The following is a 25,943-nucleotide window of genomic DNA, read 5'->3' on the forward strand; positions in this document are numbered from 1 at the left end:
GTAGCAATGTACAATCGTAAGGATATTGTCTGCGTTAAACTATATAATCAGGGATCCAATCCATGTTTGTTTTCTCCCTCGAGCAACAGTTGCAATACACAAAGGTTAATCGCTTTATTAAAAGGTTCTTCTAAAAAGTGTTGTTGTTTTTTTCTACTGCTCGATGTAGTCATACCACAAGAAGATTTTACTTTAGGGGGTATACATCCCCACTGTACCGCCGTCTGCATAATACAAAAACAATTAACTTCAGGGGTGGGGCTCATGAGTCATTTCTTTTTCTAATAACCTCATGGTAACTATTTTTCAGGGTAAGCAAACCATATAAATACTTTGTTGTTAACATTTATCATGAATAAAAATGCCCTGAGAAAACTAGTGTTGATATAAAGATTTTTAAAATGGGTTTGCGATTCAAATAAGCTCTTAAGTCTAATAATAAGTTTATAAAGAACGAATTATAAGCACTGTAAAGTGATTTATTTTTTGGGGACATGCTATATGTTTCGACAAAACATTGCTTCGTCTTCTGTTTAAGACTACTGTGTAACAACTATATCCAGTATTTTGGATAAAGTGATAAAGTAATACTGTCTCTGTCGACTTGCATTAACTTTAGTGGTGTGTAATTTAGATGGTCCCCAGAATTTATTGTTCAGTGGTAATTGAGTAATTTATCACGGAAGGAATATGAAATTTCGCATATTGTTGAATAGATGAATTTCGATATCCTAGGATAACCACAAATGTACTTTAAATGAAGCATTTCGTGGTGTACTATAACCGAGATTTATTTTCTAGCTGCTGATGGAATCTCTAAATGTTGATTGATTTCGTTTCCTGTGAGAAGTGAAATCTAGATGGCTGAGCAAAATAAAACCTGGTCATGCGCACTGCGTGAGGAGTGATCAGTGGAATATAGTCATCGTGTACAAACATACACCGTGCGACTTCGAACTTTGTCTTCTCTATCGTGTCAACAGAACTGGAAATGGTATATTGTTCACTACGAAACTTCGTCCCTTAGAAAAGGATGCGCGCGCAGTATCACGTGATAGAGCGTAACTGCTATTTGGAGGTGGATAGGACACAATAGGATTATGTTCCGCTCTCTTCACGAACAGCGAGACGACGGCCTGACCGCCGATCAATTGAAGCCGGGCGGGGCTTACCCCAATTTTCTGTCTTTTCTGTAAGAATCATTGTCTCTTGGTGTCTGTAACAGTCACCGAAATCTATTGGTATACTTCACAACGCAGAGTTTGGATATATTACTGTGTTGGAAATGACAGAAGGAAAGGTGAACACCAAGGTAAATAAACGTCCGGGATCACGATGAGCGCGCGAACTACAGTTTTAAAGTACTAGAGGAAATTTTTTAAAAAACAAACTCAAACCTGTAGAAATATCCTTATATATTTATCTGTTCTTCTGTTCATTCGTCCATCCAGCTATTTTAGTCTGTCACGCCTGATTTCTCAATGTGGTTTAACATGCTAAGTGTGTTTGTCGTAATATATTGAAATTGATAACCGTTGTTAATGTGGTGTCTTGTTATTTTTTCTTGCAGTGCGATAGTGAAAGCGGAGACGATAGGGTAAGTTTGAACTTTCTTTTCATCTCTGTGTAGAAACTGAACTTAATAATATACACACAGGGATGTTCGTTATTACGTATACTAATATACACACAGAGTTGTTTGTTATTACGTATAATAATATACACGCAGAGTTGTTCGTTATTACGTATACTAATATACACACAGAGTTGTTTGTTATTACGTATAATAATTAACATACACGCAGAGTTGTTCGTTATTACGTATACTAATATACACACAGAGTTGTTCGTTATAACTTATAATAATATACACACAGAGTTGTTTGTTATTACGTATAATAATTAACATACACGCAGAGTTGTTCGTTATTACGTATACTAATATACACACAGAGTTGTTTGTTATTACGTATAATAATATACACGCAGAGTTGTTCGTTATTACGTATACTAATATACACACAGAGTTGTTTGTTATTACGTATAATAATATACACGCAGAGTTGTTCGTTATTACGTATACTAATATACACACAGAGTTGTTTGTTATTACGTATAATAATTAACATACACGCAGAGTTGTTCGTTATTACGTATACTAATATACACACAGAGTTGTTCGTCATGACGCATAATAATATACACACACAGTTGTTCGTCATGACGTATAATAATATACACACAGAGTTGTTCGTTATTACGTATACTAATATACACACAGAGTTGTTCGTCATGACGCATAATAATATACACACACAGTTGTTCGTCATGACGCATAATAATATACACACACAGTTGTTCGTCATGACGTATAATAATATACACACACAGTTGTTCGTCATGACGTATAATAATATACACACACAGTTGTTCGTCATGACGCATAATAATATACACACAGAGTTGTTTGTTATTACGTATAATAATTAACATACACGCAGAGTTGTTCGTTATTACGTATACTAATATACACACAGAGTTGTTCGTCATGACGCATAATAATATACACACACAGTTGTTCGTCATGACGTATAATAATATACACACAGAGTTGTTCGTTATTACGTATACTAATATACACACAGAGTTGTTCGTCATGACGCATAATAATATACACACACAGTTGTTCGTCATGACGCATAATAATATACACACACAGTTGTTCGTCATGACGCATAATAATATACACACACAGTTGTTCGTCATGACGCATAATAATATACACACACAGTTGTTCGTCATGACGTATAATAATATACACACACAGTTGTTCGTCATGACGCATAATAATATACACACACAGTTGTTCGTCATGACGTATAATAATATACACACAGAGTTGTTCGTTATTACGTATACTAATATACACACAGAGTTGTTCGTCATGACGCATAATAATATACACACACAGTTGTTCGTCATGACGCATAATAATATACATACATAGTTGTTCGTCATGACGTATAATAATATACACACACAGTTGTTCGTCATGACGTATAATAATATACACACACAGTTGTTCACGATGATGTGTTGATGTATTTTCGCTTTTGTGTTTAACAAGAATGAGAAGAATTGTTCGTTCCTTGTTTTCATTACATATTATATATAACTGAAAACGTATTTAAATGGCCTTGGACTGGTCATTGTAACCACATAAACACCATTTTAAAAAGGTTAATGGCACGTCTCTGTCATTGCCATGCAGATGACAACAAAAGTTATGACTGGCATTATGGGACGTTATTAGTTACTGAATACCTAAGTTCTACCAAACTCACTGCTGATAGATCTAACGACATCCCTTCAGCTTAGGCTCTGTACCTATTCCGGATCGAATGTGATTGGTCAGTGAATACAGTAAATAGCATAGTGAATTATTCTTCACTGAACATTATGACCTTCTGTCTGTATATCTGTTAGCACAGCTTTGGTATATATAACATAATATAATATTTTACAAATTTTAAGGTCACTATCTCTTGGCCAGACGTTAGAATCACCTATTCAAGTGTCTGATTTCATTGTAACTAACTTCATGACCATATGGGCACTAATCTTAGAATCAGGATTTATGGTCACTACCGTAATAGTCAGTCTTCCTATGCCCAAGATTTAGGAGCACCAACATGTGTGTCAGTATTTAGAGTAACCCACTCCAGAACCAAGCTTTAGATTTACTGACCCTTATGGTCAGGATTTGGAGTTACTAATTCTGCAACCATACTTTATGATTATTAACTCTTAAGTCATAGTTTTGCGGGCACTAGCCCCAAAGTTATACTTTTGTTTACCCATCTCATGATCAGGATTTATAGATACTAACCCCAGGAAGATTATTGACTCCTAAAGTCAATATTTTGAGGGCATTAACCTCAGCGTCATATTTCAGGGTTGTTAACCATAAGATCAAGACTTAGACACTCAGGTTATTAAAACTGACCAGTGGATATACAGATGTATATTTTAATGCGATATTAGACAATTAATACAACTGTGAAAGTAATAGAAGTATGATAGTCGTTTTGTTTGTTTACATTTTCTAATCCTGGTAAAGGTAATACACGCGACCGTATTATATTTATACCTTCTGTTTGTTCATAATTTATTTTTAAAAACTAGTTTTTCTGAAAGTTGAAGTTTTTCAACAAATTTATGATTTTTTGTTGTTGTTTTCTTTTGTCCCGTCTTGTTTTTGGGTATTTGAAGATGTTTTGGTTGTACGAAAACATTGTTTTTCCTGGAGGTTTTGGGTATTGTTTGATATATATATATATGTGTGTGTGTGTGTGTGTGTGTGTGTGTATATATATCATATGTCTTGTAAGGAGTTTCGAAGTTGATTATGTGTGTGATTTGAGACAACTACCCACAACAAACGCCCCTAATACATACGCACGTCTTATGAACAGTAGGTAAGGTTTTCTTCCCACCCGTAAGAACTGACGGGGTTGTGTGCTGTTGTTTCTTCCTATATTCTGTTTCACTGGTATGCTGTGGTGAATGGGGGGATGAAACAGGGGGTACGGTTTTATTAAGAAAGTTTTTACGTTCGCTAAAAACAGTTCTCACATCGACTCTAGCTGAGCCGACATTATTATCGATTGGCCCCTTAATGTTCATGGTTCACACGCACACACGTACGAAGCGAGGTTGAAGAAGTATGCGGTGACAGGTCCCATACAGTCTTTTCATCCATCTGTCATCTGTTAACAAATCTCCCGTGCTCCGCCCCCCCAGAAAAAGCCACGGAGTCCATCAGAATGAACCCCCCTACTACATCTTATACTGCGCTTACACAGCTAAAGCCGATAGATCGAACGACATCGACCCATTCTCGTTAATGTGGGTGGAAGTGCCTGTAAGAAATGTCGGTGTGAACATTTCCGACGAAGGAAATTGGATTGATGCAACGTACGAACACAAGAATGTAACATCCTTTCTCTAACTTTTCGTTTTTCTTTTTTCCTTTCTCTTTCGATTTCTGTCTTTTTCTTTATTTCTCCTTATCTCTCCTCGTGAATTCTGGCAGCAGAAAGTTCTAAAGTTTTTTGGAAATTAATAGCGGTTCCTGTCAGTTGCTAATTTCGTTAATCATCTTTATCTCTTATGTATGTTTTACATAGAATAATTTCACATAAAAAAATCTTTGAAATTCACATTTTACTAGAGCTGTTAAAAAACAAGAACAAAACATATCCATTATAATAGAGGTTTGATTTGGCATTGTTCAAACCAAATGTAAAAAAAGCAAGGTATTCTGTCTTGTTATCAGTGTCTATCTATTTATGTATCTGTCTGTCATTTCTCACGTAAAACAAAAAGGACAACACTTAAGCTTAATCAGTATAGGCTAAATGCGGCAGTCACAAGGTTGAAATTATGTCTGTATTATTATTGGTAAGATTGATACCTTTAGTCGATGTGTTTTTGTTCCGATGTTAGAGTTTAGTCGAACTCTCTTTCTCAATCGCGTCGTTTCTAAGAATCTACTGAGTTATGTATAAATTAAGGGAGATTGCACGGTATAATAGATTGCCTGGTGTATTGAATCGGTAATGAACAATCCATTATCCATGGTGAATAGAACTGGTGACAGGCGTCTATTATGGATTTACTCACGCGGGAACAAGCAACAGAAGAAGCAAATTTAATAGAGTTTTGAAGCAATTTGTCGCCTTCGGGCGTTTTCGTATCACGACGAGTTCATGAACAACGATCAGACAGTCTTTTACATTACGGACCTAATGTAAGTGATAAATAGTCACTCTCTGGAACTTTTAATTTGGATAAAGAATTTGGGCAAGAGTGATTTGTTGTTCTTCACCAACTCGCACATGCGTGTTCATAGTGTAAACTCTAGTTAACCGATTTTATTACCCTTGGTTTGGACGTCGTGTGTTGTTTTTTAGGGCTAACTTTGTGTTACGAATTAGATGTTCTCTACTCGAGTCATTTATTTTAGAACAGTTTTTAAGCTGTGTGAACTGTCAAACCATATTTCGGGATAAGAGCTCTGCAAATTCCAGTATCTTTGTTTTTACTTTTAAATGTAACATAGTCTCGTTATTTTGTTCATCTTTACTTTGACTTGTATCTTGAGAATTAAAACATTGCGTTAAGAACTTGTGATGAGTAAGCGTACAGAACTTGAAATCGTAGTAAGCTAAGCCTAACTATATACAATTTGAAATCTTAGTAAGCAACTTGAAATCGTAGTAAGCTAAGTCTAACTGTATACAATTTGAAATCTTAGTAAGCAACTTGAAATCGCAATAAGCCAAGCCTGATTGTACACAACTTGAAACCGTAATAAGCTAAACCTAACTGTACACAACTTGAAACCGTAATAAGCTAAACCTAACTATACAACTTGAAACCGTAATGTTAGCGTTATTTGAGCTGCGTTCGAATTTTTGGTATATTTATTTTCTGAGGAATAAGAGGAGTAAGTTGATAGACAAATGGGTAGATGGAAGATAGAAGAGTAGATGCATTGGAAGGTGGATAGATTAGTGAGTAAGTAGGATGAATACCAAGGTGTATAGATGGCTTGGTGGGTAATAATAAAAAAAAGTGGGTTGATAGGTAGTTGGACAGATAAATCGTTAGTAAGCAGGTGAATAGTTAGATGGTAGGTAGGAAAGTGTATATATAAATGGTAAGTATGTGAAAAGAGGGGAATGTAATGGATACATAGATAGATGGGTGAGTTAACATGTAGATAGATAGGCTTACTTCTGATTTTACGTAGGTGCCTGTAATTATGTAAAATAATATTTTATTTTGGTTTTTTGTTTATGTAGCATCAGTAAACTGAGTTAAGATAATGTTACCGTAGTTTACTTGTGTATGTATGTATGTTTAGTGTAAGTTTTATTACTTAGTTTCTTTTACGGCTTAATATCTAATGATCGTTTAGTGGAAGACTGTCTTGAAAGTGTTAGCTATGATGAATATTTGTTACGTAACTCTGTTCAACCCCTCGGTGGGCTCAGCAGATAGCCCGATGTGGCTTTGCTATAAGAAAACACACTGTTCAAATCGTACAATGTCTTTGCAATTACTTTGTTTCCTGTGCTTTACTAATATTATTGACGTCACATTACTAGAATTTTCGGTATATTTCTTCGTACCTAACTGAGTATTCTTAAATCATCGCGTCATGTGGTTTGTCGAGGATTCGAGCCATCAGTGAACAAGCTATATACAGGTGACCGACCGTACGAGAGAAAGGGAAGTGAAATTAAAGCTCGGTTATAAAATGTGAACTTCGCCGGTGTGTGAATGATTAGCCGTAACAGGCGATATTCTATTTTATAAAATGTGAACTTCGCCGGTGTGTGAATGATTAGCCATAACAGGCGATATTCTATTTTATAAAATGTGAACTTCGCCGGTGTGTGAATGATTAGCCATAACAGGCGATATTCTATTTTATAAAATGTGAACTTTGCCGGTGTGTGAATCATTAGCCATAACAGGCGATATTCTATTTTATAAAATGTGAACTTCGCCGGTGTGTGAATGATTAGCCGTAACAGGCGATATTCTATTTTATAAAATGTGAACTTCGCCGGTGTGTGAATGATTAGCCATAACAGGCGATATTCTATTTTATAAAATGTGAACTTCGCCGGTGTGTGAATGATTAGCCATAACAGGCGATATTCTATTTTATAAAATGTGAACTTCGCCGGTGTGTGAATGATTAGCCATAACAGGCGATATTCTATTTTATAAAATGTGAACTTCGCCGGTGTGTGAATGATTAGCCATAACAGGCGATATTCTATTTTATAAAATGTGAACTTCGCCGGTGTGTGAATGATTAGCCATAACAGGCGATATTCTATTTTATAAAATGTGAACTTCGCCGGTGTGTGAATGATTAGCCGTAACAGGCGATATTCTATTTTATAAAATGTGAACTTCGCCGGTGTGTGAATGATTAGCCATAACAGGCGATATTCTATGGTGAGTTTCACAGTTTAGTATAGGTAAGGAGAATAATTTATCTTACCAAAGGGTGCTGTAAGATAATTGAGCCCTTCTATGCGGACTTTGACAAAATGGGTACAGTTAATTAAGGTTCGGGATACAGCTGTGGTAACCCACGTGGTAAAGTAAGTGAATTATTCACTATTCACCGATAAGAATAGAGAAAAATAATTCTTCTTGTTAACCGGATTCTTAAATAATTAAATCAGCCTGAGTGGATTTTGACAAGAAAATATAATTATTTACAGTTTGAGTTATTTTGAATATATTGTTTTAAAACAAGTGGATTGTGTACTGTTAGTGTTTTGTGTGCACGTATCGTCAACAACACATAAACACCTACTGTTGAAGAACCTTTACCCCACAATGTACATAAAACCCTGTCAATGTAGTGTAGATAACTAAGTTGTTACGGTTACGTTACTGGAGCTTATGTATGTTGCGTCATTAAAACTCAGTTATTGACATTTTATCTTGAATATATTGCGGGAGATACAACATTTCTGTAGTAAATAATTTACATTGCACAAAAGTTTATATAAACATATTCTGCAGATTCCGCCATAAGTGTAATATCTAGTAAACTCAGTGATTTTTGTGTAGGTTGATACATTGTGCAAACCACGTTTTTATATATATCACTAGAACAATAATACCTAGATACATTTAAAGATAATATGCTTGTTATAAGAAATCGTTTTGTGCCTATAGCTTAAAAATGTATCCGAGAATTGATGGGCCGTCCTGTCCTTCGAAAGAGTTTCTTTTTTTTCTTCTTTTCATTACAAACCCTTAAGCAATCTAAGCTAGTTTATACATAAAGTGTTCAATATTCCATGTATACACATATGTAAATATATTTATTATACGTCCAATAGTAACGATCTCGAATTATATCACACGCAAATCTGCTATTATGTGTGCTCGTACGAAATGTAATATTGATACACAAAACTTGTATATACTGGGTAACGAGCAACATTTTCTGTCGAAGTTTTGTTGAATTTTAACGTCTTGTTCTTCTTTGTATAACGTTTGTTGAGGGATTTAGCTGATCATAGTTTTCTACAAATTCCAATTTTATTTTGAGCAATTGGCCGTCGACGTCTTTCTGATTATTCAAGTTTCGGTTGATTTGCTACCTAATGCTAACTGTGTCGGTTCGGTTTACTTTTATGAACTTTTGTAATGCATAATAGATGTGAGAGCCCAAGAAAATACCACAACATTACTTTTACGATTAGTTTAAATGGATTACAATGCATAAACTACCTAAATTAAAGCAGCTCCATTTGAATACCTGAACTTTGTTAGATTATGTTTGTAGATACAGTCTTTCGGAACGTGAATTGTGAATTAGAATATAAATGGGTTGATTAGTTGGAACGAAAAAAACTTGTTTTATTAAGAGTTGTAATGATTATATGAGCTGAAAGACATCGAAATTAGGTCTGATTATTCTAATATCTCTCATTCAGGAATTCAAGAAGAGACAATTATTAAATCATTGAATACAAGATCGTAACACCTGAGGTGTGGGTAACGTGAAATGTGTTATAGTGGGTGTAAAGGTAGCACAGAAGTGTTATTAGGTGAAATGAACTTGATTTCTGTTCGCGCTGTTCATATGTGCCAGCAGATTTAGTGAATTTGCAGAGATTGTATTAAGAAGGCAAGACTTGATAAGAGCGTTGTAGGTGTGTATATATATATAAATACAAACAAATAAGTAAAAGGATTAAAGATAAATGTTGAAAAGTTATATATATATATATATATATGATTTAGGTTTGTTTTATTATAGAAAATAAGGAAAATCTTGCAGAAAAATATTTCTGTTGGACATGTGATAAAGCATTGTTCATATTTAAACTTCTGCAGCTAATCATTAACCACTTTAAATGTATGTGTAATCGTATATTTAATATATTTCAAAAACAGAAAAGTATGTGGGATAAAACTGTCTTATCTAACCCGAAATTACAAAGTGGACACTGCTGTCAATTTCACGTGTGGCAGCCAATTTCTGCCTTACTTACGAATTCATACAGCGTTGTGTAAAGTGTGTTTTTTTTTTTTTAAATACAAGTATAAACGCACACTCCTTAAAATTATATACTTTTAGTATATTTCTCAGAAAATATTTACGTTTACTTAACCAATGTACCGGGAACATTTTTAGTTTTTTTGTATCGTTTGTTTGTCCCGTTATATTTACTTAGTAATTGATTAGTAATTCACTGTACGTTTTTTGTTTCCAGTCTAACCAAGTGTAACATACAACTCGTCATGTTACATAGTGTTCGTCCAGTCATCTAACGTACCAACTTTGTGTCCAGTCTAACCAAGCGTAACATACAATACGTCACGTTACATAGTGTTCGTCTAACGTACCTACTTTGTTTCCATTAACCAAGTGTAACGTACAAACCGTTTCGTTAGATGGTGGTCGTCTAGTCATCTAACGTGTCCTTGTATAAACGCATAAAATTCTGACACGAGTTGATGTGGGCACGTAACAGCGGCTGTAACCACAACTTTATCAGCGAAATTGTTTTAATAATAGTACCCATAAACTTTGGTCTTGCCAGGAAAGCACGCAGCACGTGCTCTCTTCAGCATAACATGTCGGGGTTTTATGCGTCATAACCGGAGAGTCATGCCGTAGCTAATGCGGCCGGGATTCCTCTAGAACGCATGTTTACGACTTTTAAACACTTTATGGAGGTATATCACAGTGCAGCGCGCGACTAACCAGAGTTTATGTGCGCAGGCCCATCTTAATTTTATTTCTATTTTTAGTTTACAACAGGCAATTCATAGAAGATTTACTTAAACTTTATGTGAACTCGATGTTCGCTTGTCTTGAAGAAAATTACGAAATTTCTCCGAAGTTAGCGAACCTCTGTCGATTAAACGATTTTCTTTTATACGTAGATAAGACTCGTTTAAGTTCGTTAAGTCATCTTTTACGGCTCAGAAAGGAAACAGTTTCTTGTCTAGACGACACTCGTGGTCCTTTGAGGTACTTTATAGATACAGAAATTAAACGATGTTATTTCTTCTTATTCTTTTTAATGGTCGTCACTAAAGCTCTTAATTTCGCAAAATCAATTTTACGCATACAGAAAAGAAACGCTTTTTTATTTTATTTATTATTGCCATCACTAAATCTGTTTATTATTGTCATCACTAAATTTATTTATTTTGCTGAGTCAACTTCATGGAAACAACTGAAACGCCTTTTATCTTTTAATTCTCGCTATGAATTGAGAGATTTTTCCAGATATATGAATGAAATGCCGTTTCTTTTCTGGTCATTAGTTGTTATTTAAAATCTGGCCCAGCATGGCCAGATGTTTAGGGTGCTCGACTCGTAATCTGAGAGTTATGGGTTCGAATCCCTGTCATAACAAACATACTCGCTGTTTTTGTCGTGGTGCGACGTAATTTGATGGCCAATCACACTCTTCGTTGTAAAAATAATAGCTCAAGAGTTGGCGGTGGGTCGTGATGATTACCTGCCTTACCTCTAGTCTACACTGCTAAATTAGGGACGGCTAGCGTAGATAGCCTTCGTGTAGTTTTACGCGAAATTCAAAAACAAACAATAACTCTCATACCCATGTTCTCCCTGTTCTTTTAAAAACTGTTGTACAGGCCAAACATTGTGTTGTAAGATTGTTTATTTGTTGGGCGGGTTCGTTTAAATTATTTCTTAAAACTATTTCGAACCCCAGTCCACGTAACGACAAAAATCAATTTCTTTCGTAACCTCTCTGTAACGTTGTTATACTATGTTGTAACTTGTAGGCCTAAGTTTACAAGTGACGTTCAAACGGAAATAGTTCGCAGATGGTAGATAATACGACTAATATAAAAGTAAATTGACTTGAATAGTTTCACAGTTAAGCGATAGAGCAACTGAATAGTCAGTAATTAAAACTACATGAAGTATTTCATAAAATGACCAACATTCTACCGACTTGAAACTACTGTCTTACTATTAGCTAGCTAATCAACTGGTTCACTGGTACTTTTATCCGATGTCTCATTTTTTGATATTTTTCGAAGTTATTAGATTTTTGTGACGTTCTGTATAAGACACTCTGCATATTTTAGGCCTACATTTGTAAACTTTTCGACCTTGAGAACATGTTGAGCTAACATGTGAATTAAATTATGGAAAATATAGCTTATAATAGTATCGTTGATATTATAGCCGTAAATATGGGTAACAGGGAATCGAACACCTGATATTTGCGTTGCAAATCTGTAGACTTACTGTCCGAGGGGGGAGGAACGAGTATAGAGCTTTGTGTGTTATTACAATCATATGTTTCGTTGCATACGAAGGAAGATACAGGATACGATGCATGCAAAAGCTAGCAAATTAGACGACATAACCAATTCGCATGAGATGTTATTGGAATTATGGACGAAAATGTCACTGATAGCGAGAGTTCACAACTGATGAGTCAATGCTATCTCAATTTTATGAGTGAGAACAGTGAATTAACATAGCTAATAATTATTGCTAAGTTAATTTTTAGTTAGGATTTCGCTTTGATGAGGAATTGATTATAAGTATAAAATATTAACATTAAAATTACATTTACATTTTACGTTACTGTCTTTCTGGCTGGTCTTTCTGGTTATCTAAAGATAACAGATGTGTTGTAAATGGTAAATAAAATTACTTGTATCAGGCCTTCATTTGATTCACGATTAGCTAACTAAACAACTGTTATTTTTATCAGATATATTACCTGGAAATCATCCTAGAGTTTATGTGTGTGTTTTCTTATAGCAAAGTCACATTGGGCTATCTGCTGAGTCCACCGAGGGGAATCGAACTTTTTATTTTTGTGTTGTAAATCCGTAGACTTACCGCTGTTCCAGCGGGGGTACTCCTAGAGTGTAACCTTATTCCCGGTTGTAAAATTATATACAGGACTTTGGTACTCTACAAGTAGAGACTATATACGTTTTCACTATTCGTTTCTGCTTTTGTATAGCTTTGCGCATGAAAAATCTTATCAGTAGATAAAACAAATTAGACTATATAAGTATTGCCTTCATCATCTGATTTGTAACACATTCACTACACCGTCCCTGGAAAGTCTGATTTCAATTATCTGATGAGTTCGTTTCAGCTAGCCAGGATTATACTTCACTATACCGTCCCTGGAAGGGCTGACTTCAAGACTTTGAATTTATCTCAGCGAGTTCGGCTTATATTTGAATGAGTTCAGTTAGAGTGGGGATATGCTTACATTATTATAATTGAACATTAAAGAGTTTTTTTCTATATTTTTTATTTCATGTTTAATATCTCACTCCAAGTGGCCCTCTTCATGGCCAGACGGTTAGGTCGATCGACTTGTAATCTGAGGCTCGCAAGTTCAAATCCCCCTAACAAAAAAACATGCTCACCCTTTCATCTGTGGGTATGTTATAATGTTACAGTCAAACACACTATTTGTTGGTAAAAGAGTAGCCCAAGAGTTGGCGGTGGGTGTGATGACTAGCTGTTTTCTCTCTAGTTTTACACTGCTAAATTAGGGACGACTAGAGTAGCTAGTCCTCGTGTAGCTTTGCGCGAAATTAAAAAAAAAACAAATAGTCTCACCCTAAATGTGAATTGTGATAATAGATTGTGCATTTAGCAAATTAGTCTTTTGTTGTTGGTCTGTTTTGACGATCATATCAACATAATTTCCAGGGCTATTTATTTGTCTATCCTCGGGAGTTAATTCTAAACCTGTTAGGATAATCCTTCGGTTGGGTATAGTATCATGGTCGATTTTGGTGATGGTAAGACGAAACCCGTGAAAGTAGGTAAGATACGTTATGCTAAATGCCAAATAAATGGGATATCTGTACGTTTGAACGCCATTACGACAGGAATTTTCCTAAGTAATATACATTTCAGTTGTTTTTCTTTGTCTTTGGCATAATGATTTTTCTGTTAAGTAAGGTTTTATTATACACACACTCGGATCATATTAAATTAGGCCTAATTTACTGAACTCGGCCTTTTACTATAGCATACAAAACAAAAGAGAAAGAATATAAAAAATATGTATAGCGATGTCTAGTCCTAACTAGTTATGTACGTGTTGAACTCGACCTATTAATATCGCAGACAAAAACTAAAGATAATTAAGATTAGGTACATTGAATTTTAGGCGTAATCCAGACTATACCTGTATGAATTCGACCTATTAATATCGTAGACGAAAACTAGGATAATTAATATTAAGTACAATGAAGCTGAGGCGTAACTCAGTAGGTACTTATTGAACTCGACTAATTAATATCGTGCAGATACTCAAAATAAAATGATATTAACATGAGGTACAAACAAAGTTTAGGCCTAACCCAGTATATACCTTTTGAATTTGACCTGTTAATTTCGCACACATACAAAAAAAAAAAAGAGGATATTAACATTGGGAACGATGGTGTCTAAACATATCCTCTCAGTTTTGGGAAAGTTTTTTACACAGACACAACGTGGTTTGTCTACTTTCACATACAACAGTTTAATATTGCAAAACTATAGAGCTTACTCAGCAGTGCGTGTAGAAAATAAATGTTGAAAACCCGTTTAGATGATTACTTGGTTAACGAGAAGTAAAGCGATTTTGTTTTTACTTGATGGCCACCTTTTATCACCAGTTAAAAGTCGTTATGGACACAGAGACATGAACCATTTAACAGTTTTATTTGTTTATTCACGTTTTTTTTTTTTTCTGAACCAATGTAATAAACTATTTTACAACAAAGGAATGCAGAGCGTCAAAGCATGATCCTGCACGTGATCGTTACCGCTAAGTATGCGACCTTATTTCACCAACCCGTACTGAAGATACCAGTTTTTTAATAGGGCTGTTTCATCACCCAGACATTTCCCGCATTTATTTTCTTTTTCTTTTTCCGTGCCTGCCATTTTGTTTTTTCTTCTTCGTGCTGTTACCGAGATGTATGTACCCGTCCGTATCTGATGGACACAGACTTCACTATTTCTTTCAGTGATTTAGTAATACGCTATTCTCGTGCTGTACAGTCATTAGCCCTAAAGTAAGTTGTAATATGTGTTCTGCATCTGATAATCCGTCATATGAGCATTAAATGTTTTGTTGGAAGTCCGTGTTTTGTAAGAGCTAATGCATAATTAACGAGGAAATTAGGGTTAACGTGTTGTGGAAGATTAAACTAGTTAAAAACTTAAAATATCTTAAAGGATTGTTGTAGTTACGCACCTGCTATTGGTCAGACCCGTTGGACCCCTGTGAGTCAGCGGCAAGTCTGAGCGTTTACAGTGCTGAAATTCGGTGCTCGATGCTCGTGGTGGGAACAGAATAGATAACCCGATGAGTATTTATGTGTGTAATAGCAAATAGACACGGTGCTCGATGTTCGTATATTAACTCATTTATATGTGACATATTATTAAACTTCATATTCTGTGTACATGTCTTCTATAACGGAATTGTAATTGTAGCTTCATGTACTACACTATATCACATTGTACATGTAACATATTACAGCATTGTTACTGTGAAGTAGTTATTACACACTGTTTATATGAAACAATATTTCATATTGTACACATAGCACGTGACAGTATTGTTAGTTTGTATAAAGTTGTATTACAGTGTTATACGAAACATTCCCCGGTGGGACAGTGGTAAATCTTCGGATTACAACGCTAAAATCAGGGGTTCGATTCCCCTCTGGACACAGCACATAGCCCGATGTGACTTTGCTGTAAGAAAAATACACATTATATGAAACAATATTTCGTATTTTACATATAGCACGTGCTAGTATTGTTAATTTATGTAAAGTTGTATCACACACACACACTTTGTATGAAATTATAAATACTTTCGGCGTGAAAAAAAATGGTGCGATAAAAAAAAATTCAGCGAGTGTCTTAAAGGTATGAAATCAAAAATGGCGGCCAAACTGACAGCTATACTTATAGCATTGATAATAATTTTACAGTAAATATTTATTCATTAGTCAGGTGGTCCACGTGTTTTTCTACCCACCATCATGCCCCAGACTGAACAAAAAACGCGTCCTGACTAACGAATGAATCCCTTTTTTTTTTTTTGGCCGCACCTTTTTTCACACCTAAAATGTGTTTGATTAGACATGATGGCTTTTTATCAATACACACCAACAGACTACAACAAGTAAGAAAGTGACACCCGATAGTAATCCACATTAGCTTTGGGATCGCAACTCTATATTATTTGGAACAGATTTTTTACAGAACCGGACATATTCTTTAAAATATATGTGGTCGTAATTTCTTTACCTCTCTAAAACTGTGTTAATAACTCTTTTGTAGCAACGCCATGAAATTATATTAACAGTTTCTTGTCTTCACCCGCATGCACTCGGTACAGCCTTATCAAGTATTTTTATTTGAGTGTTTTATTTGTTGAATAACTTTGCACGTGTGGGCTATATTTATACGAAGTAAGATTCCTAATTGTTCGTTGAAAGGATCTATCAGTGTATCAGATTTGAAAGAAAAAAAAATCCATGAAAGTTGAGCATGTTTTTCTATCAAATAAATTTTCCGCACTTTTGATAGGAAGAGAAAAAAAAGAAGTAATTTATTCCAAATTGGAAATTCTATATATCAGACATTTCTTTGCCTTGAAATTTGGTACGTGAAGTAAAAGACCAGTAGAGCACATCCACTGGGGCCCGGCATGGCCGGTGGGTTAAGGCGTTCGAATCGTAATCTGAGGGTCGCGGGTTCGAATCCCCGTCGCACCAAACATGCTTGCCCTTTCAGCTGTGGGGGCGTTATAATGTGCAATCCCACTGTTCGTTGGCAAAAGAGTAGCCCAAGAGTTGGCGGTGAGTGGTGATGACTAGTTGCCTTCCCTCTAGTTTTACACCGCTAAATTAGGGATGGCTAGCGCAGATAGCCCTTGAGTAGTTTTGCACGAAATCCTGAACAAACAAACAAACATCCACCGAAAATATGTAATAATTTAGATTACCACAGTTCGAGCTAGTATGTCTCCAAGTTGTTTTGACCGCACGATACACCGTGTGTCGTGGTGACACAGTATTAAATACTACACGTATAGCACGTGACAGAATTGTTAATTTGAGTAAAGTTGAATCACACACATTGTTTATATGGTTGGAACTGTATTTTGTATTGGATATGTAGCACGTGACAGTATTATAGGTTTATGTAAATTTGTATCACAGTCTGCTTATATCATATTGTATGAGTGGGTATTCATGTTACGATATTGTAGGTATATTTAAGTTTATAAGTATTCTAGTATTGCATATTATCGTTTGTATATCACATTCGTGTCTTTCTGGTATTCTCTTTTGACCAAGTGGTATATAATTTTGGGAAAGTAAAACACCTGTTTCTAGCGAAACAGATGTATCTTGTTACTTGTTTGGAATAATTGTATCCAAGCGTTTCATTTTACGTGAAAATGTAAAGACAGAAAACTAGAAGTTGCAATATATTCCAAATTGATAACTCTCATGTTTCGGTATGGTTATTGTTTGCCCCTTTGCCACGAGTAAAACTGGTCAAACTCAGATATTTGAATTTTACTTTTGCAGTATTTTTTTACACAATTTACATACAATAACGTAACCATTAGTTGACTGGATGGTCAAAGTCTCAATTTCCAGACAAAGAGGGTCTGGAATGGCCAGGTGGTTAGGGCGCTCGATTCGTAATCCGAGGGTCGCGGGCTCGAATCTCCATCACACCAAACATGCTCGCCTTTTCAGTCATCAGAGCGGTATAATGTTACGATCAATTTAACTATTTTTTTTAGCAGAAGGGTAGCCCAAGAGTTGGCGATGGGTGGTAATGACTAGCTAGTTGCCTTTTCTCTGGTCTTACACTGCTAAATTAGAGAAGGCTACAGCAGATAGCCATCGTGTAGCTTTGCGCGAAATTAATAACAGAACTAACAAACTAGACTTGTCAAACAGGGCTCAGGTGTGTGCTATGTTTGACTTGGCTCATGTCATACTGCTTGCCTATTGGCTAAGTACTCTGAATAATGGCCTGTCTAAAAGATGTCTAAAGTCTTAAAGTGTGTTTGTTATTTCTCTAAACAACAAGAAAAGCATTAAATTGATTTTCGTGTTACAACTGTATTGATCGTTACTAACATTCTTTTAAATTTTAGGTTGTTTCTACTTAAGGCACGTAAACCTAGTTTACAATTATGCTGTACAGTCAATACGTCATTTTTATTTTCATTTTGTACACAGACGTTGCGTAATTTTAATTTTTGTGCCATATAAAAATCACGACCTCGAAGATTGCTGCGTGAAGTTGATAACATACATTATTGATTTTCCCTTCGTATTTTTCAAGTTTATTTGGCGTACACTACTCATAATCACTTTGGATAACTTAAGCGTTTCTAACGAAGGTTAGGGATATTCTCTCCTGAATATGGTAATGCATGACTTCATGTGATAATTCTACTACAAAATATTTGCAGTTAGAACACATTAGAATTTGTGAATGAGATAAATATAGTATAAATTATTTACAGTTGTAATGTGTGATAGTGATAACTATAGTATAAATTATTTACAGTTGTAATGTGTGATAGTGATAATTCAAGTATGAAATATTTCACTTGTAATGTATGACAGTGATAATTATTATATAAAATATTTCAGTTGTAATGTATGACAGTGATAATTATTATATAAAATATTTCATTTGCAATGTGTGACAGTAGTCATTCTAATGCAAAATATTTAAGTTGTAATGTGTACCAGTAGTAATTGTAATAGAACGTATTTCGGTTGTAATGTGTGACAGTGGTAGTTGTAATATAAAATATTTTATTCGTAATGTGTGAAACTGGTAATTGTAATATAAAATATTCCATTCGTTATGTGTGGCAGTTGTAATTGTGATATAAAATATTTACAGTTGTAGTGTGTGACAGTGAAAATTGTAATAGAAAATATTTCGGTTGTAATGTGTGACAGTGGTAACTGTAATATAAAATATTCCATTTGTAATGTGTGACAATGGTAATTGCGATATACAATATATACGGTTGTAGTGTGTGACAATGGTTATTGCGATATACAATATTTACGGTTGTAGTGTGTGACAATGGTAATTGCGATATAAAATATTTACGGTTGTAGTGTGTGACAATGGTAATTGCGATATAAAATATTTACGGTTGTAGTGTGTGACAGTGATAATTGTAATATAAAATATTTCGGTTGCAACATTTGACAGTGGTAATTGTAATATAAAATATTCCATTCGTAATGTATGACAGTGGTAATTGTAATGCAAAATATTTAAGTTGTAATGTGTGACAGTGATAATTGTAATGCAAAATATTTAACTTGTGATGTGTGCCAGTAATAATTGTAATAGAAAGTATTTCGGTTGTAATGTGTGACAGTGGTAATTGTAATATAAAATATTCCATTCGTAATGTGTGACAATGGTAATTGTGATATAAAATATTTAAGGTTGTAATGTGTGACAGTGATAATTGTAATAGAAAATATTTCGGTTGTAATGTGTGACAGTGGTAACTGTAATATAAAATATTCCATTTGTAATGTGTGACAATGGTAATTGCGATATACAATATATACGGTTGTAGTGTGTGACAATGGTTATTGCGATATACAATATTTACGGTTGTAGTGTGTGACAATGGTAATTGCGATATAAAATATTTACGGTTGTAGTGTGTGACAGTGATAATTGTAATATAAAATATTCCATTCGTAATGTGTGACAGTGGTAATTGTAATGCAAAATATTTAAGTTGTAATGTGTGACAGTGGTAATTGTAATGCAAAATATTTAAGTTGTAATGTGTGACAGTGATAATTGTAATAGAAAACATTTAAATTGTAATGTTTGACAGTGGTAATTGTGATATAAAATATTTACAGTTGTAGTGTGTGGCAGTGAAAATTGTAATATAAAATATTTCGGTTGCAACATGTGACAGTAATAATTCTGTAAAACTTCATTATGATAGTTTGTGAGGAAACACCAAGTTTTCAAAGGCAGAAAATGGTATTCAATTTACACGTATTGGGTAATCAGTCAGTTTAACTTTTGGGCTCTCAGTTATGGCGAGAAAAGCTATGCACAAATGCTCACGGCAGCTGCAAGTTTACATAAAATTGCTTCCCATGCTCAGAACGTGTTAAGTTGTTGTTTTGTTTTGTTAAACACGATTAAACAACGCAGAAATCAACGTGAGAAACAAATGCAATAACTAATAGTGATAACGTAACTTCCTGCTTTGGAAATCATTCGGGTTAGGAGCTTAATTTGATGTTCCAAAAATCATTATTGTAGGTTATAACATTAGTTATTGCTTAGCAAAAGATTTTCAGAAACCTGTGGAATCAGTTAAATACTTCAGTATGCCTTTTAAAGACATCATTTCCTGTCTGAAGTGGGAAAACGAGTGTTATTTCGGACGTTACTTCCACTTTCAAGGTGCAGATCGCCATAAAACATCAGATCTATCCTTTTACAAACAGGTATGTTAGGCCAGAAGTCACAATTGCCTCCTTAACTTAAAAGAAATTTAGTAGATGTAAAAAACATACATAAGGTATGTTTTAGTAGATAAAAGTTCGGCGGTTTGTAAAACGGTCTCTGTTTATCTGCAGGGAATTACTATATACAACATTCGAAATATTACCACGCGCGAAGAATCAGTTTATTCAGGATTTACATTTTTGTGCCGTATAATTTTATATCGTATTTGAAGAGTCAACACAGCTTTTATATGACAGTAGAATTGGTATTTTTCAGGTATACATAATCGCGTGAAGTAGGTTAATATTAGACAAGTGTCGTTTTTTATATAGCCAGGTAATGTAGATGTATAGACGTACGGATATATGCATTCACGTGATATAGATTACTAAATTTCTAACAGGTGTATGTAGACACGTGATGCATATTTTTAGGTTAACAAGTGATGCATGTAGTCACAAGTTGTAGGTTGTTAGATTAACTGATGTGTATGTAGAAATATCCGATTAACTAGTTGTGCATGTTGTCACGTGATGTACAGTTAGGTTAACTAGTGATGTATATAGTCACCTGATGTAGATTGTTAGATTAACTAATGGTGTATGTAGATATATCTGATTAACTAGTGGTATATACAATCACGTGATCTGTATTGTTATATTAATTCACGGTGCATACAGTCTCGTGATGTATATTGTTATATTAACTAGTGATGTATACAGTCATATGATGTATATTTTTAGATTAAGTAATAGTCTATGTAGATACATCTGATTAAGTGGTCGTGTGAATGGTTACGTGATGTACACAGATTAACTATTGCTGTATATAGTCACTTGATGTATATTGTTAAGTTAACTAATGCTGCATGCAGTTACGTGATTTATATGAGTAGACATATACAGAGAGGCACGTCTGCGGACTTGTACCACTAGGAACCGGTTTTTGATACCCGTGGTGGGCAGAATGGAGCAAGCCCTTTGTATAGCTTTGTGCGTAACTAGAAGCAAACAAAATATCCTCATAGATATAAATATTCAGTGGAATACTTTAATGTTATTTAAAACAGGTCTTTCTTACTCAGCCTTAGACATGTTTCTCAGGGTAATAAGAATATTCTTTATATAGACGAATTTAGTAAGAAGGAAGAATTATTTTATGACAATAATATGGACGAAATTGTAAATACCAGTGAAAACGAATTTCACAAGGATATAATGTTAATATCAAATTTTCCGTTTTTGGCACCGAAAGGACATTTCGCAGAGCTAGACGAAAGATGCCAAGGTATATAAAATATCGCTGTTATATATATATGTATATTTAGATGTAAAAATCACACAATCTAATCGGAAAGAGAAAATTATGACTAGGAGACACTCGACTCGCAATTTGAGGGTCACGAGTATGAATCTCTATCACACCAAACATGTTTGTCCTTTTCAGTCGTGGGGGGCGTTATAATATACGGTCAATCCCACTATTCGCTGCTAAAAGAGTAATCTAGGAGTTGGTGGTGGGCAGTGATGACCAGTTGGTTGCCTTCCCTCTAGTCTTACACTGATAAATTAGAGACGGCTAGCGCAGATCGCCTTCGTGTAGCTCTTCACGAAATTCAAAACAAGCAAACGAGAAGATTGTATTGTGATTATTACGCTAGAGTACGTATTACATAATAATAAAAAGTAGTCCTGTAGTTGCCGTGTAATCAGAATATTACCAAGCTGTAGTACCATCCACAGTTATCAGTTTCTGCTTTATAAGAAGAAGAGAGAGGTGAAACAGTCTTATCATTGGTAGTTAATGATTTTAGTAATTAAGACGTTTCAGTTATCGCTTCGTTACTTTGGGGGCATTTTCCCCCCTTGCTATTTCCCGATCATTACTTTCGATTTCCAGTTTTTGATTGGTTCTTGTATAGGAAACGTAAATCTGATAAAACGGTTATTGCAATATGCATGGTAACTTTGTATTCTAGTGCATTCCAGTTTATCCAATGGGGATTTTATTATGAAAACAACAACTGTGAGGAGACCTCTGGGGAAGGATGTTCTCATAAGCATTTCATCGAACCGTGATCATTTGTCGTACTGAACCTCAGTGACAATGTCTGCGAACTCACATCGCTAGAAACCAGGGTCTGATACCCGTGGTGGGCAGAACACAGATAGCCCATTGTGTAGCTTGGTGCGTAATTCCAAACAAGCACTTATTGCAGAATCTGAAGAATAGCAAAATTGTGGGGAAAAGGTGGCGTGGTTGTTAAAGAAAAGGAAAACATTTCTGTAGTTTTTCAACTTTGTAATACGGCTAGTTTTTTGTAACATGTCTGCGCTCGGTAGAAATAACAATACTGATAAAAATATGTTTGACAGATGAAAAACCACTTGTTATATTTCATTCCTAGGATAGTACCATGCACCTGCTTTTCTCTATTTTCAACAGCATCAACAAACGCTCCAGCTTATGCGAGTACGTGTACAACAAGTTCATGATATGCCAGTTCGTATCAGCAAGTGTGTTCTAACTGGATAAGCCTACTTGTGTTCAAACTTTTCTATTTTCTTTTTGTGAGAAACATTCCAGAAAACAAACATCATGGACGACCGTTTTTATTTTACGTCTTCATTATTAAGGAATGGATGTTCGAAAATTTAACTTAACCCATATTAATTCACGTTCCTGTGTGTTTGTTTTACTGTGAATTACTCCCACAGTTTTTGAGGTAATAGGACCAAATTGACAGATGGACTTAAGGTGACCCAGGCAAGGATGTCCTTATTTATATGGCATAGCCACCCTACGCAAGGGCGGCTAAAACGTCTTCGAAGATCATTTTGACATAACTCTTTGAAAATGTTGTCATACCCCCTCTCACACGAGTGCCTCGGGCAGGTGGTGTTTTTTATCGGGTAAGGAAACCCTTGGGGTTACTACTGAAATAACTGAGGGTTCTGCGAATCAAAAAATTGCAGAACGTGAGGATTTAACGCTATTGCCCTTCAAGGATAAAATTTTGATAGGTGGTTCCGTTAACAAGTGTTTTCAGTGACAATCTGTGAAGACTACGGAAGACATTGTGTAACCAGTTGTAAGCAAGAATGGGATTAGAGCGCCACCTATAGTAATCAGAAGCAACTTATTTGCACGTAAAATTTAAAGCATATTCGTTGTTGATTTTTTATTCATTTTAAAGTGGGTTTAGAAAATGGGCTAAGCACGTGGACCAGTGTACTAGAAGCTTCTACCGTTTTTTATGGATTGAACGTGAATTCGAAAACAGCAGAGGAAGAAAGATGATCATGGAAAATATAGTCCAGAAGATCGTTATTGTGGTGATGATACATTTTATCCTGCGCGGTCAGGAGAAAACGGGAGCGTTATGTACCTCAACTTCATTATCTTGAGAACTACAAATACAATATTTAACACCATTATATACAGTAAAAAAATTAAATTATATCATTTAAATGATATAATCTGTATCCAAAATATCCCAGTAAAGCTATAAAAATAACAACCTGTTTTTGTATCTTTGTCTTCTTATTTTGGCCAATTAAATTATGGTTGTGTTTCAATTTTATAAGAAGGTTGTAGTAGCTGGTGTGATAATGCTTCTGGTTGATATATAGCAATTGTTTTCTGTTGGTATTGTGACGCTTCACCAGTAGATACATAGCACAATTTGATTTTGATGACAATGTGACGATTCATTAGTAGATACATAACACAGTTTGATTTTGATGTTGTGACGCTTCACTGTTAGATACACAACACAGTTTGATTTTGATGTTGTGACGATTCACTTGTAGATACATAACACAGTTTGATTTTGATGTTGTGACGTTCACTGTTAGATACACAATACAGTTTGATTTTGATATTGTGACGATTCACCGGTAGATATATAACATTTTGAATTTGATGTTGTGAGGCTTCACTGATAGATACATATCACAGTTTTATTTTGATGATGATGTGACGCTTCATCAGTAGATACATGACAGAGTTTGATTTTGATGTTGTGACGCTTCACTGTTAGATATACAAGACAGTTTGATTTTGGTGTTGTGACGCTTCACTGATAGGTAAAGACAACAGTTTGATTTTGATGATGATGTGACGCTTCACCAGTAGATACATAACACAATTTGATGTTGTGACGCTTCACTGGTAGATACGTAACACAGTTTGATCTTGATGATGATGTGACGCTTCATCAGTTGATAAATAACAGAAGTTTAATTTTGGTGTTGTGACGCTTCACTGATAGATACATAGCACAATTTGATTTTGATGACAATGTGACGATTCATTAGTAGATACATAACACAGTTTGATTTTGATGTTGTGACGCTTCAGTGGTAGATACATAACGCAGTTTGATTTTGATGTTATGACGATTCACCGGTAGATACATAATAGTTTGATTTTGATATTGTGACGATTCACCGGTAGATATATAACACCGTTTAATTTTGATGATGTGACGCTTCACTGGTGGATAAATAACAGTTTGATTTTGATGGTGTGATGCTTCACTGATAGATACATAGCACAGTTTGATTTTGATGATGAGGTGACGCTTCATCAGTAGGTACATAACACAGTTTGATTTTGATGATGTGACGCTTCACTTGTGGATAAATAACAGTTTGATTTTGATGGTGTGACGCTTCACTGGTAGATACATAACACAATTTGTTTTTGATGATGATGTGACGCTTCATCAGTAGATACATAACACATTTTGATGTTGTGACGCTTCACTGGTAGATACGTAACACAGTTTGATCTTGATGATGATGTGACGCTTCATCAGTAGATACATAACACAGTTTAATTTTCATGTTGTACGCTTCACTGGTAGATACATAATACAGTTTGATTTTGATGATGATGTAACGCTTCATCACTAGATACATAACACATTTTGATTTTGATGTTGTGACGCTTCACTGTTCGATACACAACACAGTTTGATTTTGATAATGTGACGATTCACCGGTAGATATACAACACCGTTTAATTTTGATGATGTGACGCTTCACTGGTGGATAAATAACAGTTTGATTTTGATGATGTGACGCTTCACCGGTAGATACATAACAGAGTTTGGTTTTGGTGTTGTGACGATTCACTGGTAGATACATGACACAGTTTAATTTTGATGATATGACGCTTCAATGGTGGATAAATAACCCAGTTTAATTTTGATGGTGTGGCGCTTCACTGGTGGATAAATAACACAGTTTGATATTGATGTTGTGACGCTTCACTGGTGGATAAATAACAGTTTGATTTT

General features: G+C 35.0%; 1 long non-coding RNA gene across 1 annotated transcript; it reads left to right on the forward strand.

The window, feature by feature from the left end:
- The first annotated feature begins 1,141 nt into the window (after positions 1 to 1,141).
- LOC143255520 (uncharacterized) lies at positions 1,142 to 23,307 on the forward strand. The gene is made up of 3 exons (XR_013030686.1): positions 1,142 to 1,312; positions 1,571 to 1,597; positions 23,046 to 23,307. It is a non-coding gene; the product is annotated as an uncharacterized LOC143255520 (long non-coding RNA).
- The last annotated feature ends 2,636 nt before the right edge of the window (positions 23,308 to 25,943 follow it).

This window comes from Tachypleus tridentatus, chromosome 7 (genome assembly GCF_004210375.1).
Source record: "Tachypleus tridentatus isolate NWPU-2018 chromosome 7, ASM421037v1, whole genome shotgun sequence".
NCBI lineage: Eukaryota > Metazoa > Arthropoda > Merostomata > Xiphosura > Limulidae > Tachypleus > Tachypleus tridentatus.